At 49.8% G+C, this 17075-nt stretch overlaps 1 protein-coding gene across 1 annotated transcript in view; it reads right to left on the bottom strand.

Annotated features, from left to right (window-relative positions):
• Rab6b (RAB6B, member RAS oncogene family) overlaps positions 1-17075 on the bottom strand; it is a 59729-nt gene that overhangs the window by 12940 nt on the left and 29714 nt on the right. The window lies entirely within an intron of this gene.

The following is a 17075-nucleotide window of genomic DNA, read 5'->3' as shown; positions in this document are numbered from 1 at the left end:
TGTTTTCAGAGAAGAATATTCTACATAGAGGGAGAGAAAAATGCTTCCAGAAGGGTAAGAGAGCCCGGGACACAGAATAGAGGCTCCCCAGGAACAGTCTACCAAGGAGAGCTCCCTCCTGCTCTCCAACACCCCCTAGCTCCCCCAGCTTTTCCCTTGAACTTAGACTTGGGCTCATCATTGCTCTTGGGAGGGTCTGCAGGGTGGGGGTGGGGTGGGGGTAGCGGAACTTGCCACTGCATGGGAACAGAGAGCAGTGTGCCCCGCCTCGGGTGGGGGTACTGTGGACCATCCACAATAATGTCTTATTAGAAAACCCAATGATCTCTTTGCTCCTCATGCTGCCAAGTCAAGGTTGCCCCTCACCCACCCTGTGCCACTCCGGTGGCTCTTCTGTCCTGGGGGGCAACCCCACCTCTCTGGCCCTGTGCCTATAAGCAGGAGCTAAGATACTGTCAATTTGAAATGAAGCCAACACCATTAAGTAGTAACGAAGCCTCAGATAGCCAGGCAGCCAGGGCAAGGTGTCAGCAGCGTGCTCCACCCTGTGCCTGGAGTCACCTCGTAAAATATATACAGCTTTGGAGGAACCTCCACCCAGTGAAAAGGCTCAGTATAAAGCACTGTGTGTGCTGAGATCCCAACTTGATTAAATAAAGTAGACAGACAGTTTCCTATCTTCTCAGCTGCTGAGACAAAGAGAGTATGTTGTGTACTGGTATCTCAATGAAGAGTTGCTTTCTCTATTACAGGTGTTCATATTTTCTACAATAAACAGTTAATAGCTAGGAATTTAGAAGAAAAAATCCTTGAGATAGCCGCACATGATGTCTGTCATCCCAGCACTTTCGAGGTAGAGGAAGGAAGAACGTAAGTGTGAAGCCAACCTGAGCTACATGGTCTTTATTTATTTATTTATTTATTTTTAAATCTTTGGGAAAAAAAAAGGTTTCACTGTGTGAAAACCTGCAGTGACTATAAAAGACACTCGTTGTAAATACAGAGATCTCTGTCAACGTGATTGATTTAGAGTCACCTAGGAGACACACCTTGGGCAGTCTGGGAGGGCGTTTCCAAGAGAAGTTTACCTGAGCAGGAAGGCCTGCCCTGAATGTGAGCACCATCCTTGGGCTGAGGTCCCATACTGAATGAAAAGGAGAAACAGAAAGCAAGGTAGGCAGTCCCCTTTCCTCCCCTCTCCCTCCTTTTCCTTCTCTGGGTTGGTTAGGGTTTTTTTGTTTTGTTTTGTCAACTTGATACAAACTAGAGTCCTGAGAAGAGGGACTCTCTTGGTTCCGCCAGGTTAGTCCTGCCTCTGGATGTGTCAGTGGGGACATTTCCTTGATTGATGGCTGATGTGGGAAGGCTCAACCCATTGCGGATGGGGCCACCCCGGGCATGTGGTCCTAGGTGCTATAAAAAAGGAAGTTGAGCAAGCCATGAGGAGCAAGCCAGTAAGGAGTGTTACTCCCCATTTCTGTATCAGCTCCTGTTTCCAGGTTCCTGCTTGAACTCCCACCTGACTTCCCTAAATGACGGATCATGATGGAGAAGAACAAACCAAATAAACCCTTCCCTACCAAGCCGGTTCTGGCTGGTGTTTTATTTATCATAGCAACAAAAAGAAAACCAGGACCAATAATACTCTCTCTCTCCTTCCAGACTATGGATACAGAGTGACCAGTAGCCTCATGCTTCTGCCACTCCATCTGTGCCATGATGATTTCGAGCCCTTCTCAAACTGTGACCCCAAATAAGTCCTTCATTCCTTAAGTTGCTGATTCCCAGGCATTTGGTCACAGTACTGTGTTCAGTACCAAATGCCATCTCATTCTAGAATGTGCAACTCACAATTTAAGAGCTACACACACCGCGCAGACACAACTCGGTCCAACAGGACTGCAGGGATGACAAGACAAGCCTGGGGAAGCTGGAGAGCATGCCTCGTGACTTTGCCAGTCGGTACAGAGCTGGGGAAAACCTGTGTGGAAATCTTGCCATTGCTAGCTTGGCTATGCAGTGTCCTGCCCAGCACAGTCATGGCGGCAAACCTAAACCCAATGAGCGCCTGCAGACAGGCTGTCATTCCACACCTTTTCACTCATCCGCGAGGGGACTGACAACTCCATGTCTACTCAGAACCTCGAGGAGTGTGCCAAGCAGGCAGGAATTTCACCTTCTCCACAAGATCCTCACAGGGTACCACATTCCTTCTTTAGTGATCCCTGAACCAAAACCAGATGCCTGGGCTCAGGATCAGAGGCAGGGGCTGCCAGCTTTCCCTTAATACAAAATTCGAGACACGTGATGAGCTGGCAGCTGCCCCCGTCGAAGGCCATGTTTCCCATGGCTGCAGGGTGGTGATGAATCTGGGATGAGTCCTTTGTGGGTCAGTGCGCCCTAAGCTGCCCCTGTTCCCACTGCTTGGAATGCAGATGGTGGGGTGAGTGACAGCGGCTCACCGGGCTGAGGAAGACAGGGCAGGACGGCTCTCAGCAGAGTCCATCCTGACCGTGCAGTTCCCTTGGCCCTGCTCGCCTGCACACACCTATTCTTGTCGTGAAAGAGAGACTCATTTTCCATCGTTTTTCCCAAGCTACTCTGTCAACGCAGTGTAACGAACCTTAATCAACAGGGTCAAGGACCATGGAAAATCATATCCTCAAAGGCCGGCACCTGGATGGTGACAGGGATGTTACTGATAACAACTGTGACGGTGACAAGCCTTTTTCTCCTTGTGTACACACAGGGCCCCTCACTGTCACGGAGCAGAGAGAGGTCATCAGATACCATGACAAGGAGTTATGCCACCCGATCAAGCCGCAGCCACGCACGGCCCAGTGGCTTCCATCATCACGCTCGCTGAAGGAACCGCACACTGTCTCTCTTCAGCCTCAACACAGCCCGACCTTCTTGCATAGTGAAACCTCAGTGACGTCAGGTGCCTGTACTGTGTGCCGCCACTGCTAAAATAGACTCAAGTCCTTTGGAAATCCAGGAGCCAGAATAAATCTTTCTTCCTTTCAAGGTGCTGAGTGCAGAGCTGGCCCCAACCAAGTGGCCATTGCTGTCACTAATGCCACCAGGCGGTTTATCAGCCTTTCAAACTGGCCTGTGAGAGGGATCTGGAAGAATTTGAAGCTGTGAAATCATCACTCTGGTGAGAACTTGGAGGATGAGAAATGCTGACAGCGTGGACAGCAAAGACGGAACTCACGTGGTCTCAGGGACAAAGACTCGACTGGGAACTGGTCTACAGAGCCACTTGTGTGGGACGAAGAATTTGTTTACATTCTACCTATGTCCTGAAAATTTGAGAGAGGCAGATATCAAAGGTAATGGAGAAAATGCAAGACAACTTAGCACTCAGCCTGTAGCATGGTTTTGGCGGGCTATTTTAAGCTAGGTTTACAGTGAGAATCGGCAACAAGATGCAGAGAAGAATTTCTAAAATTGGGATTTGGTCCTGAAAGTAAGGTGAAGATGTTTAAAGCTGTGGATAAGGGAAGTGTGGGCAAGACAGGCCGCTGATGTTAAAGTCATCAGCATCATTCAGAAGTCTTGTATCTAACACTGGGACAGCAGAGCAGGTGACCCGAGAATGAGTCCCCACTGTCTGAAGGTTCCTGAGTATAAAACTGAGGACTCTCTTAAAATGCTTTAGAGTTACCAGGGTGTTCTGATGGAAAAGGCCCGCCTAGGGAAATAGTTTCCTTGGCTCCAAGTTCAATTACTCGAGTACTCGGGCTCATGCAGTCACGATCTAAGGGGTCTTAGCTAGCAGTGGACTTCGCAATTATCCACCGGGTGCTATTTTCAAGTGTGCAGAATGTAAGAGTTTTGGGGTCTTTTTTTTTTAAAAAAAAAAAACAGGGTTTCTCAGTGTAACAGCCCTAGCTGTCCTGGAATTGGCTCTGTCGACCAGGCTGGCCTCGAACTCACAGAGATCCTCCTGCCTCTGCCTCTGGAGTGCTGGGATTAAACGTGTGCACCACCAGCACCCGGCTCAAGTTTTGGGGTCATGGAGACTTGCACCTAGGTTTCCAAGGAATGCTTGTGAGTAAGACCAAACAATGCATCCCAGGTTCTGGGCATGGAGTTACAAGATTTAATGTTTTGGTCCTGCTTTGGTTCAATCTTGAATACATCCTTCTTACTTTACAGGTCACAGCTAAAAGACTATTTGGAGCCTCAGTAGAGACTTTAGATTTAGGCTTCTGATCACTGTTGAGACTATGAGGCCTCTTGAAACTGGAATACATACATCTCTGTATTACAAGATGGCCACGGACCTTTGGCAACCAGGATGGAATGTTTTAGTTCAAATCTCAAGAGTCTCTCACAGGCTTAGGTATTGAGGGTTTGTTCCCCAGCTGGTGGTACTATTTGGGGAGGGTTTGGAACCTTTGGGAAGTAGGACCTGGCTGGTGGAAACAGGACATGTAGGGTGGGTGTCTGGCATGTACACCAGTTAATCTTGGTTCTAGCCTTGCTCTGTCTGCTTCATGGTCCGCTGTGATGTGAGAGCCTCTGCCACATGCTCACACTCGCCACATACTCACACTCACATGTTCACTCACCACGTGCTCGCACTCACCACACGCTCACACTCACCACTAGCTCCCACTCACGTGCCCGCACTCACCACATGCTCACACTCACATGTTCACATTTACCACATACTCACATGTTCACTCACCACATGCTCACACTCACCACACGCTCACACTCACATGCTTGTACTCACCACATGCTCACAGTCACCACACGCTCACACTCACACTCACACGCTCACACTCACACGCTCACACTCACATGCTCACACTTGCCACAGGCTCACACTTGCCACAGGCTCACTCTGCTGTAATTCTGCAAGCCTTCCCTGTCCGTGAAGGACTGAATTCTTCTGAAACCATGAGCCCAAATAAATCTTTCTGTAAATTGTTCCTGTCAGGCAATTTGGTGGCAAAACATAAGAAAAACAAATATAATCCCCCACCAACCAGGCCACTTCTACTGCACAGACAACCGTGAGAAGTCACGGTTGCGCATGTCGGGGACAAGCACAGGCATCGCTTCCGGCTGTAACTGAGCCATCACTGCGCGTCGACTCAGGTCAAAGTTTTGCTTTAGTTACTAGCTGAGCAGGTCATAGCAGGCTATTCTATAAATTCAAGAAGTAACAGCTTGCAAGCACTTCAGAGTGATCACAAACTGGGGTGTAATGGAGGATTATCGTCTCTGGGGAAGTAAAGAGAACCGAGCAAACCAACCTTGCATCTAAGTCGCCCCATCCGCTAAGTAAAAGAGCAGCCATGCAAAGAAGGAATTTGAATCATACCCAAGAGAGGCAAAAACCTCAACAGGAATAGACTCCCAGATGATACAAATAGGTATGCTTAAAAAGAAAAGGAAAAAATAGATGTGCAGATGGATTTCAACGAATCTGAGGGCGTTCTAAACGAGACCAAGGTAGGGAAAGGCAGAGACAATCCAGGCAGAGGTCGGCTACCACACAGTGCTGTCTCTTATACTTTCACCTGTCCACATCCCCATTCCCCTTTCCACCCCCACCCACCACTCCCTAGTTCAGACTGAACCTCTCATGTGAGGCCCTCTAGCCTGGTCTCCCTGTCCTCAACACTTGTAAGTAATCCTTGCGCAGCAGGCAAGGTTATTTTCCTGAGTTTAAAACTAGGAGTGTGGAGAGGCGGTTCAGCAGTTAACAACACTGGCTGCTCTTGCGGAGGACCCAGGGTCAGTTCCTAGAACCCACATGGCAGCTCACAACTCTCTACAGTTCTTGTTCCCGGGGACCTAACGCCCTCTTCTGGTCTCCACCAACACTGCACATACACCATACCCTTTCATACATGCAGGCAAAACACTCATACACATGAAATAGAGATAAATAAATCTTAAAACACAAAAAGTATACAAAGTAAAAACTGATTCCATTCCTCCCTACCGCTCCCAGGAAACTGTCTAAACATGTGTGGTTGACTGTTCGGGACCCGCCACTGGCTTTTCAAGGCCTCATATACCCCTTCCCCGGCTTGACTTTATACCATGGGATAATGCTGTTTGAAATACCATGCTAATTTGCATTTATTTTTATTTTGTATATATTTGTGCATCCATGCATGCCACACCTCTTGTGTGAAGGTCAGAGGGCAATCTGCAGGAGCTGGTTCTCTCCACCATGTGTGTCTGGGGATCAAACTCAGGTCATCAGGCTTTGGCAGCAAGCACCTTTGCCCACCCACCAAGTCAGCCTGCAGGCCCCTTCCATGTCACTCTGTGTGGCTTTTTCTGATGCTGTTCCTCCCCTGCTCTTCCATGGTCAGTATTTCTTTAGAATCTGAGATGCTTCTCCTCTGCAAACCACATTCTGAACTCTCAGGCCAGCCCAGAGATTATTCAGTACTTTCTCCGATTGGCCAATCTCAGCCACCTGTCAACGATGTGGTGACTCTCAGCCTGCTGATCACAGTGCTTCAGAATTACCCTGGGAGCTTTTCTGACACCGAGATTCCTGATCCCACTCAGGCAGATGCAAGCGCAAGCTCTGGGAATCAGAACTACGAGGAGTTCTCAGAATATTCTCTTGCTCAGTGAAGTGGGCACAGAACCGCTCTGTGCCGTGATCCGGGTCTGAGGAGGCTGTGTTCTCCAAGGGCCACAGGTTGATAACAAGGCTCGAGGAAGACAAGGACAACACTAGTGGATGAGGTGTTCTGCACAGGGACCAGGCTCACTCAGAACCAAGGTCACACAGTCCGGGTAGCAGAGCGGGGATCCAAACCCAGGTCTCCCTGACATTGAAGTTAGCTACGGGTGAGTGAACTGTACTCCTTCTGCTTCTAGACGTCCCATTTCTGAAGCTGTCACTGTGGTTCCCTGGCATCACGGCCTATCTGGCTCCCTACTGTCAGAAAGGGGTAATAATTAGCCATAGCAGCTCAGCAGAGCCCACTTAAGAGGAAGCTCATTTGCATTTTAGTAGAAATAAATAAAATGAACCCTCAAAGGACAGAACAGAAAGGGTTTGAAAGAGAGACTTGGCTGGGTCTCCGTGACCAGTACATCTCTAGCTCCTGGGCACCATCTACTTCTCAGACACGAGCCGCAGCAGCAGGCCCCACACCACTGCCAGCTGGAAGCTGTCTCTCCCAAAGAAGGCCAGATTTCCAGAGAAGGTGGTCATGGTTTCCTGGGCAGCATTTGTGTGTGTGTGTGGCAGATGGTGTAAATAATTAACAGGCAAGCCACTTCACTCCTGAGTGCCTACTGTGTGCTAGAAAATCCCTGGCCCCTGCCCCTGAGGAGACTGACTTTGTGGAGAAGATGATGCACAGAATGGCCACTCAGTCGATGGGGAAGAGCCAGCACAGGAGGGCTCCCAGGGTCCAGAGCAGCAGGCCCTGCTCGGCTGGTGTCTCACGAACGCAGCTCACCTTCTCACTAGGCAGAGGATGGGGAACAGTGGAGGATGGGAGGTTCAGGGAGACACATCTTAGAGGGAGGAAGGGGAGTTCTGGTTCTCATCCTAGGAGAGTTCATCTAACCCTTTGATTACTATCATTAACTGTGAACCAATTAGAACTACCAGGTGAGTGAAGGCACCAGAAAGCACAGGTAGAAACTAGAATGAGTCAGCACTCTCTTAAAGGGGAGCGCTGGGTGAGTTTCCTATTGCTTTATGACTTCTCACCCAGTGGCATCCCCAGCTGCAGCCAAGGGGTGGCTCAGATTTGTGCAGAAACCCACAGTCATACTTGTTGACAAGGAAGAGGACATAATGCAAAGCTACCACAGTTGATAAGAAGTATGGAAAACCCTAGACACCAGACAGCCACAGAGAAGAGACTCTGACATCTGCATATAAATGCTGTCCAACACTGGATGAGGCAAGAAAACCCCAAGGAACCTACCCAAGGCTGGCAACAAAACAAAACAAACAAAAATTGGAACAGAATGTGCAGTTGCTGCCCAGCACGGGACAGAGCTGGGAACCAGGGTCTGCACAAGTGCCAAAGAAACAGCTCTGCTCAAAACTGCAAGCAGAATCCACAGTCGCAAGCACAATGTGCAGGACAGAATCCCATGTGAGTGGACAAGAGGGGTGAGGAAAATAAGAGCCAGACCCAAGAAAAGTAAACCAATGAAAATCTCTTCTGAGTTGATTTAGATGCTGAAAGTAGGAGGAAATATTTTAAAATGGTCAATACTATTATGCCCAAACACAGAAAGAAAATTATTTTTCTAACAGAGACACAGATCTGGGCCAGCAAGATGGCGGGTAAAGTGTCTGCCACCAAACCTGACCACCTCAGTTTGATCCTGGGAACCCACATGGTAGAAGAGAGAAAACTAACTCCACAAAGTTGTCCTCTGATGGCCACACATGTGCCATGGCATGCACCTCTCCATACACACACACACACACAGAGAGAGAGAGAGAGAGAGAGAGAGAGAGAGAGAGAGAGAGAGAGAGAGAGAGGTACATACGTACATAATTTAAAAAATCAATGTCAAATAAATGAATACCAAACAAAAGATAAAATCTTGAGAGCAGCCAGAGGGAAATGACACGTGATAACCAAGGGAAGGCGTGGTGACAGCGATGACCACGACAATGGATAGCAAGTAGAACTGGAATTTTAAATTCAGCAAGAAGTTCTTCCAATGTGCAGATAAACTAAAAGCATTTTTGAATAAATGTGAACAAAGAGTCTATGTTAAAATGAAGTCCCTCGGGTGGAAAGGAAATAATGATGTCAGTGGGAACCTAGAGTCTTCTGGAAGGGCTAGGACACAGGATATGGTTGAGGCAGGACAGCGTTGTAGAAGAGACTACCCTGAGGTTTGAAGCCACATGTTTTTTCAGAAAATGGAAAATGGCGGGGACTAATGGCTGATATAGGGGACACGTGTGAAGCCAGGAAACTGGATGACGTGGAAATTCGGAAGGACTTCCTAGTAGCCAGCACTCTAGAAAGGTCACTCTGGTTGGCAGATGGGATGAGTGCCAGGAAGACACGCCGACATTGGTTGTGCAGGTCTGGGAGACAGGCAAGGGGAGAGAGCAGACTCCAGAGGGAGGGACACACACGGATTGATACGGAGGACACGTTGGACTTGGTAGATGTTGAGAGACACAGGAAGGCCGTGTGGCTGAGGCAAGGCTTTAACAAGTGGAGTGGCTTGTACATGTGGGGACACACCTTCAATTTTCAGATGACAAACCAGGGGTTCAGAGACAAGCTGTGAGTTTTCCAAAGTCTCATTGCTAGCCAGCAGGGTGACAAGGACTGCGACGTGTCTTCTCTGCAGCTGGCACGTGGGCTTTGGGTGAGAGCACAAAGAAGACCCTGTGGGCTGGGCAATGGTTAACTCTGCTGACTAGAGTAGTGCATACTCTTGGATCACTGCAACCACAACACCTGACAGAAACAAGAATTCAATAATGGGACAACTTTTTTTTTTTTTTTTGGCTTACAGTTTCCAAGACTACAGTCCATGGTGGCCTGGTCCCACATGCTGGGGCAGGATAGCATGGTAGTGGCATAACATGGCCAAAGCTGTTCACATCACAGCAGGCCAGGAAGCAGAGAATGCCACAGGAAGAAGGAGTTGGATGGGGCTGGAGAGATGGCTCAGAGGTTAAGAGCATTGCCTGCTCTTCCAAAGGTCCTGAGTTCGATTCCCAGCAACCACATGGTGGCTCACAACCATCTCTAATGTGGTCTGGTGCCCTCTTCTGGCATGCAGGCATACACACAGACAGAATATTGTATACATAATAAATAAATAAATAAATAAATAAATAAAAAAAGAAGGAGTTGGATATAATCTCCAAAGGCCCACCCCCAGTGACTTATTTCCATCAGACAGAGCCCCACCTTTTAAAGACAGAGCAGTCACTCAAAATAGTGGCAGAGGCTGGGGTTAGAATAAGCATTCAAAATATAAGCCTATGGAGGATATTTCAAATAAAAAAAAAGATTGAGAGATACCTAGGAAAATAATGCACATCTCCGTGTGTGTGTGTGTGTGTGTGTGTGTGTGTGTGTGTGTGTGTAATGCTATTTCCAGAGATGATCAGGTCACGAGGATCTGGCTTGATCAGTGGAACAATCCTTTGCAGGTTCCTAAGACGATGGCATTATTTGAAAGCACTAAGGAGCATGAGACGGGAGCTAGGAGAGAAAGTAAGTCACCAAGTGTATGTCCCTGTCCAGACCCCTTCCTGTACGCCCCCACTGCTTCTTGGCCACCGTGATGTGAACTGCTCGGCTCTCGTGTGCTCTCCGCCATGATCGGCTAGCATCTCTGAAGCCACACGGGCCCAAACCGGCACTTTCTACATTAGGCTGTCTCTGTCGGGTTTGTGGTGATGTCTGTGGAAAAGAAGCTGATGCAGGCTGACTCCTGTGGAGGGGAGTCCAGAGAGGACAGCACAAGAAGGAGTGAAAACAGACGCAGTGTGAAGCTAGATCCAGACTGACTGGCATTCTCACGGGGATGAGCTGGGATGGCCAGACCGCAGCAAGGGAAGCTCCTGGGCTCTCAGAGTTTTAACTGCTGTTCAGCATGGCCCTACAGGCTCTGCCCTGTGTCAACTCAGACCGCAGAGGCCATGGACCTCAGACATTTGCCCACATGGCGCTGGCGGCAAGTGAGGCGAGGAGGCGGGCAGTACCCTTTGGAGGTCTGTGAGCTGCACAGATCGCCACGTGAGGGGTCTCCGGCCCGCTGTCCCCACCACTACCAAACTCAGGAAATCCTTTGCATTCATGACTTTTCTGTTGCTGAGGCAGAACACCTGACAGAAAGAACGTCAGGGAGGAAGGTTCTGGAGGCGAGACCAGCTCCCACCCACAGCAGGTGGGAGTTTAAAGCTGTTTGCGCACACCACGGTGGACCAGGTAGCAGAGCTCAAGCTGGAACCGGAGCCAGGTCATAACCCGAATGCACTGCATGCTGCCTTCCCTACAGACACCCACTTCCCCACTAGGACCCACCTCCTAGAGGGCCCACTACTTCCCAGCATCCCTACCTGCTGGAAACAGGCTGTGGGGGAGGTTGGCCTCACAGTACCTTATAGGAACCATGTGCAGTTTCCTTTCCCTGTGGTTACTTGGGAACTGGGATCAAATGCTGAGCCCCAGGTGGTGTTTGTGCCACATTGAGCCCTGCGCCCCCACTCGTGGAGCTAGTGTTTTTCTCCTTCACACCTGCAGTTAGTTGTAAAGGAAGCCCCCACTTCAGGTGAGCACTAGAGGAAGGAGACACCAGGTAAGAAGAACAAGGAACTAATCGGAGAGGCCTTGGCATTCTTGGTGGCTCCTTCTGACCCTCTCAGCAGAGGTCACACAGGAGAGCTGCGTATTGATTGATTGATTGATTTTGCGTGTGTGTGTGTAATGCATGGTAATGGGGTCACGCAGGCTTTTATTTGTACGAAGACATGAATGTGTGTCTTATGCTGGTGTAAGTGCAAAGGGGGGGGGTGTGTCAGGGCTTCTGCCGTGAAAAAAGTCGGGAACTCTGATATGTACAGAGCCGTGCCACTCAGGACAGGCCACCGGCCCCAGAGAGGCTGCCAAGCCATCACCCAGGTGGCCAGTGGGCACCAGTATGGAATTTCTTTGTTGTTAATTGTGTTACTTTGTCTTTTGTTTGTACTGAGGTAGGATCTATTGTATTCCCTGCACCAGAGCTGGCCTTTAACTGGCTATGTTGCTTAGGATGGCTTTGAATTTCTCCTCCTACCTCTACCTCCCAGGCGCTGGGATTACAGGCATGCACCCTCAGGCCTCATACCGAGGAGCCAAGGTTTCCCGCGTGCTAGCTAGACTCTACCGATTGAGCTGCTTGAGCTGAGGAGTCTAATGAGCTCCTGAGAGCCCTCAAGCCCCTCATCTCTCAGTTGAAGACACCAGAGCTCCCTGGAAGGGCTGTTGGGCCAAAGCCAGCAAAAAGACTTCTGCGGAGACACTTCAATCTGTTCTATGCTACATAAACAAAAACGAGCCGTTGTTAGCAGGAGCCAACTGACACAGGGCTGTGCAAGCAAGGCTGCAGCCAAGCCCATGGAGACTGTCCAGCGTCTGTCTGCTTAGGTGACGTGACCCTGAGAGTCTCTGCTCAGGGTGAAGGTGAACAGTGAGCCAGTACTCTGGGGAAACGGTTCCTTTCCCAGCCTCCAGTGGCACATTAAAGGCTCTGCTAAGCCCTGCCCAGGAGAAGCAGGAACTGGGTTTTCCTAATCTGCCACACCTCCCTCCCCTTTGGAACCTTTGTACCCCTAATCCTTATCAACACCCCGATGGTCTAGTGTTCCCGGGGCTTCAGCAAAGGCCGAGCTTCAGGAAGGTGGGTCTGAGGCAAGGCAACACCCGTCTTCCACTGTGCCAAGGAGTCACGATCAATGCAGCTGTTCTGTTCTTTGATCTTGTGAGGTACGGAACAAATGATTTCTGATGGTAGCTGCTCCACGGGGAATGGGATACCAAAACACACGGACAACAGGCATGTGCTTGGAGAGTCTCCTGCCAGCCTGGAAACCCCATGAACCCTTCGCAAGGCTGTGCCTACTCTGCCTGCGTGGCACCATATCCTCTCTGAAGGAGACTGCAGTGTACTCTATTGTGGTACGTGGCCCCCGAACCTGGCAATGCTAATGCATTCCAGTGCAGGCAGCACTGCCTGTGAAAAATGGCCGCCGCTTTATTTTACACATGCAAGGAATATTAACAAGCACAGACTTCCTCCCCACCATTTATCTTCCTCTGCGTGTGGTTTTAAACACTACCAACAGGGGCTCAAACGATGGCGTGCTACCGTGCATTCCTCTAGATGGAACTTCCACCAGCGCAGCTCATCTCCGAACAAGACGTTCCCTACGGCACTTGTTGAAATCTTCTTGGCTCCGTGCATTTATTATGAAATATAATTTTGCATCCACATTCTGACAAGATACAGCAATAAAGTCTACAGAGGAAATCTGCATGGCAATTTGCATAAATTGACTTCAGCGTTTCTTCTGGGGAAGAGAATGAAAAGGCAAGGATGTGTGTCTTCTTTTAGTCTTGGCCAGGCCCGAGCGCAGGGCTGGAGAGAAGCATCCGTAAATGACAGGAAGCAGCTGGGCATGACAAGCCCTTGACAATGACTCTGCTGTTCTCCTTTTGCACAACCAGCCATCAGAGAAAAGTATCTGGGTAAAGTCATGCAAATTAGCATGCAAATAAGCCTGGTAAACTTAAAAGATTCAGCCCGGCAAGCGGGTTCTTTGTGGGGAGGATCCCAAAGCCTTTGGGAAACATGCACTGCCGGGTCGTTGCCAACCGTGGCCAGTCGTGGTTATTCATGAGTACCCTGGAGGAGGCGATGCTGGCTCCCAAGGTCACAGGGCAGGCACCTAGCCTTTCAGTGTCACACTCTGTCCCCTTCGGGTGGTTGCTTTCCTCTGTATGAAGAATGCCCATCCAATTCGTAATTATAGGTTCTGTTCCTCGAGAGAATACTAATTCAGAAAGCAGCTTGCTACCCTGTCCTGGGTGGACATGGGGCTCACACATCCTGAGAAATGAGAAACATCATGGCTGCCATCCAGTCCTTTCCCATTCAGCCCTTCCCCCACCTGCATTAGCGGCTGAGTCTGTGAAGAAGTTGTGTGTTAGTGGCGGGGTCCCTTGGGGGTGTGGTGCAGACAAGCCAGGGATGGATGGCTGCTGTGTGGGCAGGAAGACTTCCTGGAGAAAAGAGGGCAGTAAGTGGGAGATGAGCAGGAGGCAGCCCCAGTGGAGGGAGGAGGGAGTATATGCAGAAGGACTCGAGAAAGGCTGAGGTGTCAGGATCCTGCGTTGTGAGTGTGGATGCTGCATGGGTGTGGGCATGCATGGGTGTGGGCATGCATGGGTGTGGGCATGCATGGGTGTGGGCATGCATGGGTGTGGGCATGCATGAGTGTGTATATTCACCTAGAAGAGGAGGCATGGCTTGTCAGATAAGAGACCAGTTAGTACACTGTGTCAGGGAGAGATCTCTGTGGCCACAGCAAGAGCACACAGAAAGGAAACAGGGATAAAACCCAAGGCTGTGGGGTACCAGGTGACCACCTGGTGGCTAGGAGCCTGCCCCAGAGGAGAGAGGCGCACTGACTCCACCTCAAGCGCCCAGAGGCGAATCCACACCGACCTATCAGCCACATTTCCTCAGATCCTGTGAAGAGGGAGACCAGCCGGGAACCTTGTAGCCCTACAACAAAGAGCATCTGGGGCTGCCGGAAGCTGGCAAGGACGTCTTCCTCTAGTGCCTCTCAAAGGCGCGTGGCCCCTTGTATTTGTTCCACCCTCAGGCCCCAGGAAGGTGAAGAGAGAATACACTCCCATTGTTCGAAGCTACTCAGTTTGCCGTAATTTGTTATGGCAGCCCCAAGAGGCCAGTGTGAGAAGCCTTAGGGCAGAACAGCCTGGCGTGGCTTGAGGATCAGCTGCAGGCAAGGGCACCTCAGGAGCCCTGTGCCTGCAGGAAAGACCAGAGCTTTCCTGTCACAGCAGGGTGTCCTCTAAGAGTAGCCCTTCAGCAAGGGGGCCTCTCCCAGAGGCAGCCCATTAGATCTGTTGTTTCCTAACTTGTACCGCGGTGTGAATTCCAGGAGGGGCCGCTGGCTCCCAGCTTTAAGTTCATCTCTATCACTTTTCAGTTTTTAGAACACTTCGGGCCATCCCCCAACAGCTGCCTAATCCGCAGACAGGAAAGAGAGCCCCACAAAGCATTAAGTCTCCAAGGTCAGCCAGCAGTTGCTTCCAGAGGACCACACCTCCTCTCAGGCCTCCTTCACACGGGCTGACTTTCCCAGGGTCTACAAGGGTTTCCTGGGTGTGTGTTGGGGGGAGGGGCACCCAGAGCCAACTCTTATCACAGGTATTATAGATTTTAACCACCACAGAACTTCAAGGTAACCTCTTAGTTGGGATTTTGCATGAAGGAATCATCACAGACACAATTCTCCTCTGGCCGAGGCGTGGTTTTGCACTTGTACAGTGAAATGCTTTGTGTGGGGTAATTAGGCAAGGTGGTGAGACTCAGCAGAGGATACGGACTGTGTGTGTGCGTGTGTGCGTGTGCGTGTGTGTGTGTGTGTGTGTGTGTGTGTGTGTAGAAGTGGAGCCCAGCCTCTCAGACTAATTACTGCTTTTTGGAAAAGTCTCCTACCTGAGGCTATAAAAAAAAAAACCAAGCCAGACAATTCTGCCATGTCCGGAGAGGGCGACGTCTAGCCTTTGACCTCTCTGACTCACCATGACAGTGGACCTGGGAGGCTCTCAGCCTGAGAGCACCGATGAACTGAGGTGAGCAGCCACCACTGTGCCAGCATCTGCGGCACCATCTGCGGCAAGGCCTTTTATGGAGATGACTCCAAGAAGATCCCAAGACCCAGGTGAAAACCAGGAGGGCAGAGTAGCCGGCCTAGATTTGGGAGGCCCAACTAGCCTTAAGGATGACATGCTACTGGCAAAGGGTCATGAGGAGCTGATGGAGGTGGCAGGGTCTCTGCACCAAGGACAAACATTTGCCCCAGGCTTCAGGCATTAGAAGAATTTTCAGAGTAAAGAGGAGACAATGACAGGAGCTGGGGCCAGCACTGCCCCACAGGGAGCAGCCAGGCTGACTTAAGTGACAGGCGGGGGCAGTGAGGTTAACACTGGGAAGAGGAAGCAAAATTTCAAAGGGGACTTGTCCACCACTGCTAAAATTCAGGTGGTTTTTTGTTTTTTGTTTTTTTTTTTTTTTAGTGCGATGACAACAGAAAACAGGAAGATGTTTATTATTTTAAAATCAACCAGTAGCCAGGTGTGGTGCAGGCAGAAAGATCCCCAGGTCAAGGTCATCCTTAGCTACCCAGTGGATTTAAGGCCAGCTGGAGCTACATGAGTCTCTATCTCAAAAAAAAAAAAAAACAAACAAAGGAAAAAAAGGTCAAATAATAAAAATAAGACACGAGCACATGTGCAGGCACACACGTTCACATGTGGGCACACACAAAGCACAGAGTGAGGCTTGAGGAGGCAGGCCTTAAGGGTTGTCACCTCTGCTCAATTTCCCTTACTGGGAGGACAGGCCACAGTGGGACCAAAGTGACACCAAGTGCTGGTTTTGGGGAGGACACAACAGCAGGGCCCACATCGACGTCCTAGCGCCCTGCACAGTGCCATGTGCACCACTCAGAAGCACCCAGAGTCTCCTTTGCCACAGACAATCCTTCCACACAGAGGATTCTGGTCCACCCACTGCAAAGTCAAAGTAGGAACTCAAGGGAAGCAGAAAAGCTGCCCTTTGAGGGCATCTAAGACAAGAACGAGTGGGCCAGAGTAAAGACAGACTAACAAGCAGACACTGGCTCAGGTTAAAGACAGACTAACAAGCAGACACAGAATCTCAAGCATGACGGATGTGCTGTCCCACACCCAGCGGTGGGGAGTGACATCTGGGAAGAGCTGCCCCAGTGGATCTATACATACTTGTCCTTGAAAATGTGATGATAAAGGGATTCCTCTTCCAACACACTGTGTTTGCTTTCAGCAGGCTGAAGGCCCACACTGAGAAGCAAAGCCCGGAGAAGTCTTGCTGAGAGCAGTCCCCTGCCTGAAGAGCCCAGCTCTGCTTGAATACCCAGCCTCCCCTTTTCAAGTGTTACCTACTAACATGTCTGGGCACTAGTAACCACAGGACCCACAACCTAGACAAATGAACTGCAGAACTGTCTATACCCTGAGAGGGGAAAATGGTACTTTAAAAATATATAAGAATAGGGCTGGAGAGATGGCTCAGAGGTTAAGAGCACTGGCTGCTCTTCCGGAGGTCCTGAGTTCAATTCCCAGCAACCACACGGTGGCTCACAACCATCTGTACGGAGACCTGGCGCCCTCCTCTGGCGTGCGGGCAGACAACGAGGCAGAATGTTGTATACATAATAAATAAATAAAATCTTAAAAATATATATATATATAAGAATAGTTTAAATGCCTAAGTTTTACAACTTTGACAAAAAACTTGAATTA

Source organism: Arvicola amphibius, chromosome 3 (assembly GCF_903992535.2).
Source record: "Arvicola amphibius chromosome 3, mArvAmp1.2, whole genome shotgun sequence".
Classification (NCBI taxonomy): Eukaryota; Metazoa; Chordata; class Mammalia; order Rodentia; family Cricetidae; genus Arvicola; species Arvicola amphibius.
The sequence above is the reverse complement of the archived record's forward strand: the minus strand, read 5'-3'. Positions and strand labels throughout refer to the sequence as shown.